General features: G+C 43.5%; 1 non-coding gene across 1 annotated transcript; it reads left to right on the top strand.

Moving 5' to 3' along the window:
* Positions 1-9,938: 9,938 nt before the first annotated feature.
* TRNAL-GAG (transfer RNA leucine (anticodon GAG)) lies at positions 9,939-10,005 on the top strand. Its single transcript has one exon. It is a non-coding gene; the product is annotated as a tRNA-Leu (tRNA).
* The last annotated feature ends 371 nt before the right edge of the window (positions 10,006-10,376 follow it).

The following is a 10,376-nucleotide window of genomic DNA, read 5'->3' as shown; positions in this document are numbered from 1 at the left end:
CACTCTGTGCGCACATAATCTCAGCCATCGCAGTGGAAAAAGTCGTGCCACCATGAGCTGTCCTGTCAAGCAGTTTCCAGCCCTTCTCCATGAAAGCCATTGTCCAAGGCTAACATCATCAGCGAATATTTTCCTGCACAGCCAGACTCCATGATGGAGAAACAAGAGCCTCACATATCCAACAGTTGCTTCAGACATTTGCATAAGGTCATCATGCTTATCTTAGGCATGTATCCTGCCAGACTGCCCAAGCTTTTGTCAAATGGAACAGCAGACAAAGGATGCTGCCAGTCAGAGGAGTAAGAAGAGGAAGACCAGCCTTAATCTGGAGCCACTGCTATTGTGTAAATTGGGTGTCACCTTAGATATCAATTTGGCCCTCTATTGTCATTTTAGATAAGTCTGTGTAGCCTGTTTTAATCCCCTCAACACATGCCTCACCCCAACTGTCATACTGGAGCCTCCCCCTGTCCACCCCTTTTTGGTGACATAGGAGTCACGTTCTACAGATTAACCAGTCACATGACCTGCTGGTCGCAGACCACATGACCTCATCCTCTGAAGGCACAATTCAGGTAATATAAGGCCAAGCACATGGCAGTTCTCTCTCTCTCTGCCTGAGCAATATGTAACCAGATTGTTCCCCCCTCCCTACTCTAAGTAAGGAGCATCAGACATAATAATAATAATAATAATAATAATAATAATAAATTTTTATTTATACCCTACCCTCCCCGCCGAAGCAGGCTCAGGGCGGTGCATGTCTTTATCTTCTAGTTGTAACTGGACCCTAAGCCCATCAGGACCAGGTAGTATACCCTGTCTATGTTTTACCCTTGTGTTACCCCTGTATTTTTCATTCTTTATTTCTTAGGCCTGTATGTATGATTTTATGCCCTTGTATGCTTGTCTTTATTTTATAATAAACACCCTTGATTATTAGACAGCATCTCCTCGTTACTGGGTGACTTCCAAAGGTGAAATCTACACAGATCAAAAATGTCTCGCTAAAGCCTTGTTGCCCACCAAACTAATTCCCCAAACCTAATTTTAGGGCAATTTGGCTAACAAACTTTACATCAACTCATAGTAATGATGGTAGGATTATTCCCTATCTAGTTAGAAAAGCTGCTTGCAAAGTTTCACAAGGAAATGCTGGTTACTTAAAGTGATCTAAGATTTTTATTCTAGCAGCATCTAGAGGAGATGAAGGAGGAAGATTGAGCGGAGGGATTTCTTGCCTAGTGTCTTCTAGGCTAGATGTTACCTCCCTAGAAATTTTAAAATGCAGTCCCTTCACTATAGCTATAGTGTTACATTTCAGAAAATTGCCTTGTGTTGTGGTTTCAGTGTATCTGCCGCCTGCTGCTCTATCTTCTGTAATTGACAAGATCTGGAAGAAGTTTAATATTTTCATAAATAGTTTTATTGTAAGGTTTTGCCCAGGTTCAATCACGAGACTTCTTGAGTAGGATCTAAAGAAGTTTTAATGATATTTAAAGCAAACATTACATAGCAAGTGTTCGCTAGTCCAGGTCTTGCTAGACTGACATATAATCAAAACTTATCAATAATTATAGAAGAGGGGGCAATGGCTATTCACTTTTCTGCACCTGCCAAAAGTCTTTTGAAAGTCTCTTGGAGTAAAATACAGTTGTTTCTCAGGCCTTAGTAGTCAAAGCCAAGTCTGCTCTTCATTTGGTGCCTATCAGCGTTACCCAGGGAGACTAGGTTAGACGTGACTCCCTGCAGCCTCTTTCTACCTGCGAGTTTGCATCCCACATCACACAGACTGCTAAACATTCCAACAAGAGATCTTGTGAGTGTTAATAACTGAAAACAAAGTTTTTACACAATAAGGTTAGTATCATATGGAATCTAGAATGGGTTACATTTAGCATGATTAATTGGTAAGGATAATAATATCAGGATAATAACAACAGCAATGCAGTTGTCAATTAGAAACAGCAACCATGATATGGAACCTTGTCAGGGAATCGTTCCTGACACTTATTATGGATTGTCCCTCTTTGCCATTATTTATTTATTATTTATTTTATTTCATTAGATTTTAATCCACCTTCCTCCTGCCAGGGCTGGTCTCAGGGTGGTGTACAACATAGTATATTAATGACAAATATAATTTAAAAGCATTTTAAACAATATAAACACGCTAATAGCCTAAGAGATGGTGCTAAAGAATTCATTGGTGCCACTGCAACATTAAATGGCAACAAATTGACATTCTGATAATAAAGGGATTAAAAACAGCTGATAGAACCAAGTTTGAGTCCAGTGACCCCTTTAAGACCAACAAAGGTTAAATTCCATGTATAAGCAAAAAATGAGTGACATAGCTTGTGTAGTGAGATGAGAAGCCAGTATCTCTGTTGGGCCCTTGGGGGTTCCATTGAGTTTTGTAACTTCAGGGTTTTCTGGTGGAGAGGCTTCTGTAGCTACACTGCAAATTTGGTGCCTCTCCCTCAAACCCCCTCCACCCACAGTCCCAGATTATAGCCTAGAGATGTCTCTATTGACTTTAATGATCCATAGAGTTTAATGGAGCCAAATATTTGCCAAATAGATTCTGTATTCAGCAGCCAAATCAGATCAGAGAATCTGATTTGACTGTATACAGCGCTGAGTGCAGCTGAATCAGCTGTTATTCAGGGTTGTGTTCTGTTCGGCCAGACCTAATGCACACTCCTATTTTCTACCCCTCCAAATTTAGTATCATATGCAGATTTAATAAGCATTCTCCCTTTTCCTTCATCCAAATTATTTATTGAGGAACCATTAACAAGACCCTTTGGGTGCAACTTGTCAACCAGTTACAGATCCACCTAACTGTAGTAGGATCCAAGCCACATTTTACCAACTTGTCAACAAGAATATTACGTGGAACCTTATAAAAAGCCTTACTGAAATCAAGTCAAACTATGTCTACAGTATTCCCCCGATCCAGCAAGGTAGTAACTTTCTCAAAAAAGAGATAAGGTTAGTCTGACATGATTTGTTCTCAAAAACTCATGCTGGCTCTTAGTGATCACAGCCATCCTTTCTAAATGTTCTAGGACTGATTGACTGATGATTTGTTTCAAACTTTTTTCCAGCTATAGACGTCAAGCTGATGGGTTTATAGTTATCCAATCCTCCTTTTCCCCCTTCTTGAAGATTTGCCCGCCACCAGTCTTCTGATACCTCACCTGTTCTCCAAGAATTCTCAAAAATAATAGCCAGAGGCTCAGAAATTACATACGCAAGTTATTTTAGTACCCTTGGATGCACTTCATCTGGCCATGAAGACTTAGTGTCATTTAAAGAAATGAGGTGCTTATGTAGTACCCCTGTGCCAATCCAAGGCTACAACTCCTTTTTCTTATTATTTGTTCTGAGTAGATGTAATTCTACTCATTGGAAGATTGCAGTCATAATGTGCAGTGGGGTACTCCCATACACAGGGGGGGGAAGCAGTTGTTTATTAATATTATTATAAGGCATTATGAGACTGAGGTTATAAAGTAATGACAGTGGGTTATATTCTTAAAATTGACTCAGGTAATGTTGAGGCTTTCCTGTAATATACAAAGCTTTCCTCTGATACATGACAGAGGTTTATAAAATTATGTATAGAGTGGAGAGAGTTGGCAATGAGAAATTTTTCTGTCTCTCCTAAAATACTAGAACTTGAAATCATCCACTAGCTGTGGTGATTAAAGGGAACTTCCATGTTTAGAGGTGATCGACCTCTGAATCCCAAGAGGCAACATTAGGGGAAGGTCATGGAACTGGATCAGAGGAACTGGATCAGATGCTGGACTAGATGGACCACTGGTCTGATACAGCAGGGCTCTTCTTATGTCACATGCTTGTCTTGTCCCTCTAACAGAGGCTTAATGGGATGTTATGTACCTCTATGCTATGAAAAGCTTCTACTGCCCATGTCTACACATTGTCTCTCTTAAAGGGACAGACCTGGATGAAACACAAATTGGAATTAAGATTGCCGGAAAAAATAACAACCTCAGATATGCAGACAATACCACTCTGACGGCAGAAAGTTAAGAGGACCAAAAAAGCCTCTTGCTGAGGATGAAAGAGGAGAGTGAAAAACTTGGTTTGAAACTCAACATTAAAAAAAAACTAAGATCTTTGCATCTGCCCCATTACTCCTTGGCGAATAGAAGGGGAAGACATGGAAGTAGTGAAAGACTTTACATTTTCAGGATCCAAGATCACTGTAGATGGTGACTGCAGCCATGAAATTAAAAGACACCTGCTCCTTGGGAGGAAAGCTATGACAAACCTAGGCAGTATAATAAAAAGTAGAGACACCACACTGCAGACAAAAGTCAGTATAGTCAAAGCAATGGTATTCCCAGTAGCAATGTATGGCTGAGAGTTGGACCATAGGGAAGGCTGAGCACCGAAGAATAGATGCTTTCGAACTGTGGTGCTGGAGAAGACTTGAGAGTCCCTTGTACAGCAAGGAGATCAAATCAATCAATCTTAAAAGAAATCAACCCTGACTGTTCCATGGAAGGACAGATACTGAAACTGAAGCTCAAACACTTTGGTCACCAAATGAGAAGGGAGCACTCACTGGAGAAGACCCTGATGCTGAGAAACATTGAATGTAAAAGAAGAAGGGAACATCAAAGGATGAGATGGTTAGACGGTGTTATCGATGCAACAGAAATGAATTCGAGTGAACTTAGTTGCATGGTGGAAGGTAGAGGGGCCTGGTGTGCTGTGGTCCATGGGCTTGCAAAGAGTCAGACTTGACTGTGCGACTGAGCAACAACAAAAAGGGATAGGAGATGTTTTCTTTCTTTCCAGGTTGCTGGCAACCCTGCAATGGTATTACTGTTTCCACCAGTCTTGGAGAAAATGGGCAGCAGCCATCTTGGCAGTTCCTACATTACATTATCTTTGGGGAAATGTAGGAACTCGTGAAGAGTGCATGTCTTGTGAGGCACTAGGACTGATTGATATTTTATTCAGACTTACCAATACATAGTGACAGTATTTAGTAGCATTAGGATAATTTAGCAGATTCTCTCAGGCAGATTCCTCTAAGGCACAAATCAGTCAAAACACCAGATTAGTCATTTAAGGTTGCATTTTTGAAGAGCAGGAGGAAAAAAACACCCCCCACACAACATACTCTTCTATACTCTGTCATTGTATACTGCGCAAGACATTAATTGTATGTGGAAAGACAGTATTGAAACAGCAGTGTGAACTCAGTTGTGAGACAGTTAAGGGTGTATTTGACATGCAACTGACATAAAATGGAACTAGAAAAGAACATAAGAGCCCTGCTGGATCAAACCAATGGTTGTCTAGTCCAGCATCCTATCTCACACAGTGGCCAGCTAGTTATTCTGGAAGGCAAACAACAAAACATAGAGGCCAAGGCTTGTCTCTTGGCTTGCTTGTAATGTTGCAATTCCTTGTATAGAATCCACCTGTCAAGTCTGCAGATTCAATAACGAGTCGATGTAGATACAAAGAAACTAGTTTATTGATACTGGATACTTGTGGCCTAAGCCAAGGCTTGAAAAGACTAAAGACGTACAGTAGATACATTGCATATAAGGAGTACTTCAAAGGCATTCCTATGGGTAGGGGAATTGTGCAGGGAACATTCACACATAGATGTTACCAATACATTCCCATGTTGTTTAGGGGCCTGCTGGCCTTGATGCTTTTCAGGCTCCTTCCTCTCCCCCGGGCCTGAGCTGAGAAGGTTCAGATAAGACTTTTCACACATCACCATTTCAAAGCAGGGAGATTCTCTAAGGAGGGGAGTAGGGAGTAGGGAAAGGTTGCTAGCAGCATTTGGTTATACTTTGGTTCTACCCAGCATGCTCTTTGGTTGAGCCAGAGTTAAAGCCAGAATTGACATACTGCCCCCCCCTAAGCCGCATCTACCGCCCTGTGGGAGCGTGTCTGATGGAACCTCTTGATTAGGTCTGGGGCTGATATATCTTTTTCTGCCACCCACTCATTTTCGCTGGAGGGGAAGTGTTTCCATTTTATTAGATAATGTAAGACCTCCCTCTTGACTTTAGAGTCCAGGATTTCTTGGACTTCGTGGTGGTTCTGATTCCCAACCAGGATAGGTTGTGGGGCTGGTGCTCAAGGGTGCCAGACAGAAGCCCTGGGGTCCCGACGGAGCAAGCTGCAATGAAATACAGGGTGCACTTTGTTAAACATTTTTGGCAGCTCTAGTTCTACCGTTACTTGATTGATCACTCTCAAGATTTTGAAGGGCCCCAAGAACTTATATGCCAGTTTCTTAAAAGGTTGGCTTAGTGGCAGGTTCTTAGTGGATACAAATACTGAGTCCCCTACTTTGAAGTCCCAGGCGGGGACGTGGGACTTATCATATTGTTTTTTGTAGGCTTCTTTGGCTGCTTCTAGATTTTCTTGGATTGTTTGCCAGTTCCCACTCGGTCCTTGCCACCATTGCTCAAAAGGCGTCGATTCAGGGGGAGGGTCCCCCCTGGGCAATAGCGGCATTGGCTTCCCTTCATACCCGTGGACGGTAGAGAAGGGTGAAGCCTTGGTGGAACTATGCATGCTATTGTTGTACCCATACTCAGCAAAGGTGAGCAGGTCTACCCAGTCGGACTGTCGGTGGTTAATGAAACAGCGTAAATATTGTTCTAGTAGCCCGTTTATGCGTTCCGTCTGAGGGTGGTAGGCGGAACTCAATCCCTGCTCTATTCCGGCTAGTTTGCAAAACTCCCGCCAGAAGTTGGCAACGAATTGCGCGCCACGGTCGCTAATGACCTTGTCGGGGAATGAGTGAAGCCGGACCACGTGATTGAAGAACAGGAGTACCAGCTTTTTAGCTGTGGGTAGCTGGGCACATGAGATGAAGTGCGCTTGTTTTGAAAAAGTGTCCACTACTACCAATATCACTGTTTTCCCATGGGAAGGAGGCAGCTCCATGATAAAGTCCATCGATACCAGTGACCAGGGGCGCTTGGCCGTTTCTAGGGGTTTGAGCAGCCCTGGGGCTTTACCACCCCTTCTCTTTGCCATGATGCAAAAGGGGCATGAGGCTACGAATTCCGACATGTCCTTTTTAAGGGACGGCCACCAGAATTGTCTACTGATCAAGTGGAGCGTCTTGACGTAGCCAACGTGCCCTGCCAGTTTATTCGAGTAGCAGAATTGTAACACCTCCGCTCTTAAGCTCTTGGGGACATAAAGCCCGTTCTCCCTCCTTTGGATGTCTCCTGGGCAGTCGTCTCCCTCCCTCTCAGTTTCCATGGCCAGTTTCTCGGTGCCCAATTCCCCCAAGTCCCTTCTTTTCTGCGACCGTGTAGTTACTATGGTGGCTACTTGCGAAGGGGGAATTAAAGATTCTACCACTTCCTCCCTCTGGCTCTCATGTTGTGGGAGGTGGGACAAAGCATCCGCTAGGAAGTTCTTCGCCCCCAGAATGTGACTCAAAGTGAAGTCAAATTTGAAGAAGAATCCCGCCCACCTAATTTACTTTTCGCTCAGCTTCCTCTTGCCCATGAGGGCTTCGAGGTTTTTGTGGTCGGTCCAAATCTCAAAAGGCATTTTGGCTCCTTCCATCCAGGACCGCCACGTTTTCAGAGCAAAAGTTACAGCGAAAGCCTCCTTGTCCCACACCGACCAGTTTCTTTGCTCGCCTGAGAACTTTCTGGAGATATAGGCACAAGGTTTCAGTCACCCCTCCCCATCTTTCTGCATTAGTATGGCTCCGACGGCCACATCGGAAGCGTCACATTGCACAATGAAGGGCCGCTGCTCATCGGGGTGGCTCAGGACCGGCTCGCTAGTGAACAAGCGTTTCAATTTATCAAAGGCCGTTTGGCACTTGGGACTCCAATTGAGGTGGGCTCCCGGCCGCTTTGCCTCTGGCCCCTTCCCTTTGGTCTTTAACAACTCGGTTAGGGGGAGGGCAATCTGGGCGAACCCTTCTATGAAGGTCCTATAGAAATTTGCAAACCAGAGAAATGATTGGAGCTGTCTACGTGTTCTCGGGGGACCCCACTCTAGCGCTGCCTGCACCTTAGCCGGGTCCATCGCCAGCCCCTTCCCTGACACCCGAAACCCCAAGTAATCCAATTCGGTTTTGTGGAATTCACACTTAGACAACTTGGCATACAACTGATGTTTCAACAGAGTGCTTAGCACCTCTCTCACTAACTTCACATGAGACTGTCCGTCTTGCGAGTAAATAATTATGTCATCCAGGTACACCACCACCCCCTTGAATAGGAATTTTCTGAGAACATTGTTTATAAAGTTCATGAATACCCCCGGGGCCCCCTGTAGTCCGAAGGGCATGACTAGGTATTCAGACTGTCCCATAGGCGTGTTAAACGCAGTTTTCCACTCATCCCCCTCCTTGATGCGCACTCGGAAGTACGCGTCTCTCAAGTCCAGCTTGGTGAAAATCTTGCCCTCTGATACTGTTCAGTTCTTGGAGAGCTCTCTCTCCTCTGTTGTAGGGAGGGAAAGGCAATTGTAAGCCGTTCTGAGACTCTGAATGAAGGGCAGAGTATAAATCCAATCTCTTCCTCTTCTTCTTTCCGCAAATTCAGCTTAAGCAATGCCACAGGGTTACTATGAGGATAAAATGAAAGAGAGTGATATAGGCTGCTTTGGGTCCCTATTGAGGAGGAAGGCAGGGTTTAAATGAAGTAAATAAATAAAAATGATATATTGTTTGTACCTTAACATTGGAGGCATGCATCTTTCTTGTTGATAGATTAACAAATTAATTCCTTTGGCAATCCTAAATGTGTGTTTGGGAGAGTTGATTTTAATGGTTTTGTGTATTTTAAATTGTTAGCCATCTTGATGGCTCTTGTAAAGGAGGAAAGGTGGAATACAATTTTTGTTAAAAAATAGTCTGATTGTTGTGTCGGGCATGGTGGGTGTTATGTGTGCATGCCTGTTGATTGTGGGCAGCAAAGATGAAGAAAAACAGAATACATTTCCTTCCAAGATTTTTAAACATATTGAGCCTCGTATGTAACAAATCAAAGAATACTAACATACTGTCTTCCCCTCCCTCCATTGGATGGTCTAGCATGAGTGGAGGAGGTACCATCTCTAAAGGACATCACTTTAGTTAGAATTACTATCCAGTTATATCCTTCAGATCATGTCTCTTAACTTTTTTTTTTTTAACAAAACAGTGTTAGGCTAAAAATTACATTGATTTTCTAGCTAAAAGTTCTGAAAACTGAGCAAAAGGGCATGGAAAGGGAACAAGCAGCTTTCCAGGGGTGATGCTGTAAAGTGAGCCAGTGTGATATATTAGTTGGGTTGTCAGTCTAGGAACAGAGAGACCTGGATTTCAATGCCCATCAGCCATGAAGCTCTCTGAATGTTTCTTTCAAATGGAAGATAAAGTGCAGGAGAAACACATATGTCATTCTAAACTTGGAAGAGGTGTAGGATGAAAGTCAGAGAAGATTTAGAGCCTCTCTACGGATCATACTGCCTTTCCTCCTTGTGCCTCTGGTTTTGCTTAATTTTTTGCTACAAAATTTTTTGCTACAAAAAATTGACATTGTCCCTGTGTATTTACATTTTTAAAAGTACAATATTAATTTAAATTTTTAGGAAGAAAACATGTAGTGTGGGATCTGCATTTATATATTATTGAATAATTTATTACACATGCTGATGTTTTTTGAGTGGGGGGGGGGCTGATGTAGAGCAAAATTCTAAGCCCATGTACAGTGAACAGAGGTGGGTTCTACGCAGTGGGCTTTTCTGCACAGTATCACCAAAATTCAGGGAAGTTTTAAAAGAAGCTTACAGTCTGGCATTGGACAACATTGTCAAAGAAATTCCAAATGCTGTGCCTCTTGGAAGGGGGACAAAATCCTGTTTCAAATTTGGGTGACTGTTTGTAGGTGACAAGAGGGAGGGACGGTGGCTCAGTGGTAGAGCATCTGCTTGAGAAGCAGAAGGTCCCAGGTTCAATCCCTGGCATCTCCAAAAAAGGGTCCAGGCAAATAGGTGTGAAAAACGTCAGCTTGAGACCCTGGAAAGCTGCTGCCAGTCTGAGAAGACAATACTGACTTTGATGGACCAAGGGTCTGATTCAGTATAAGGCAGCTTCATATGTTCAAGAGGACAGTGAAAGAGAAATATTGTGCAGGAGAGGCAGTGGGCCACAGATGATGTACTGCAAAGGTCCCCAACCCCGAGGCCGGGGACTGGGACTGGGCCACAGCCTGTTTGAAACAGGCTGCGCAGCCTCGACGCCCCTCCCCCACAGCACCTCCTCTTCCCCCCATTTTCACCATTTTAAGGCCGGGGAAGGGAAGGAGGCAAGGGCAGCATTGCTCACTGCTGCTGCTGTGGTT

Source organism: Heteronotia binoei, chromosome 21 (assembly GCF_032191835.1).
Source record: "Heteronotia binoei isolate CCM8104 ecotype False Entrance Well chromosome 21, APGP_CSIRO_Hbin_v1, whole genome shotgun sequence".
Classification (NCBI taxonomy): Eukaryota; Metazoa; Chordata; class Lepidosauria; order Squamata; family Gekkonidae; genus Heteronotia; species Heteronotia binoei.
The sequence above is the reverse complement of the archived record's forward strand: the minus strand, read 5'-3'. Positions and strand labels throughout refer to the sequence as shown.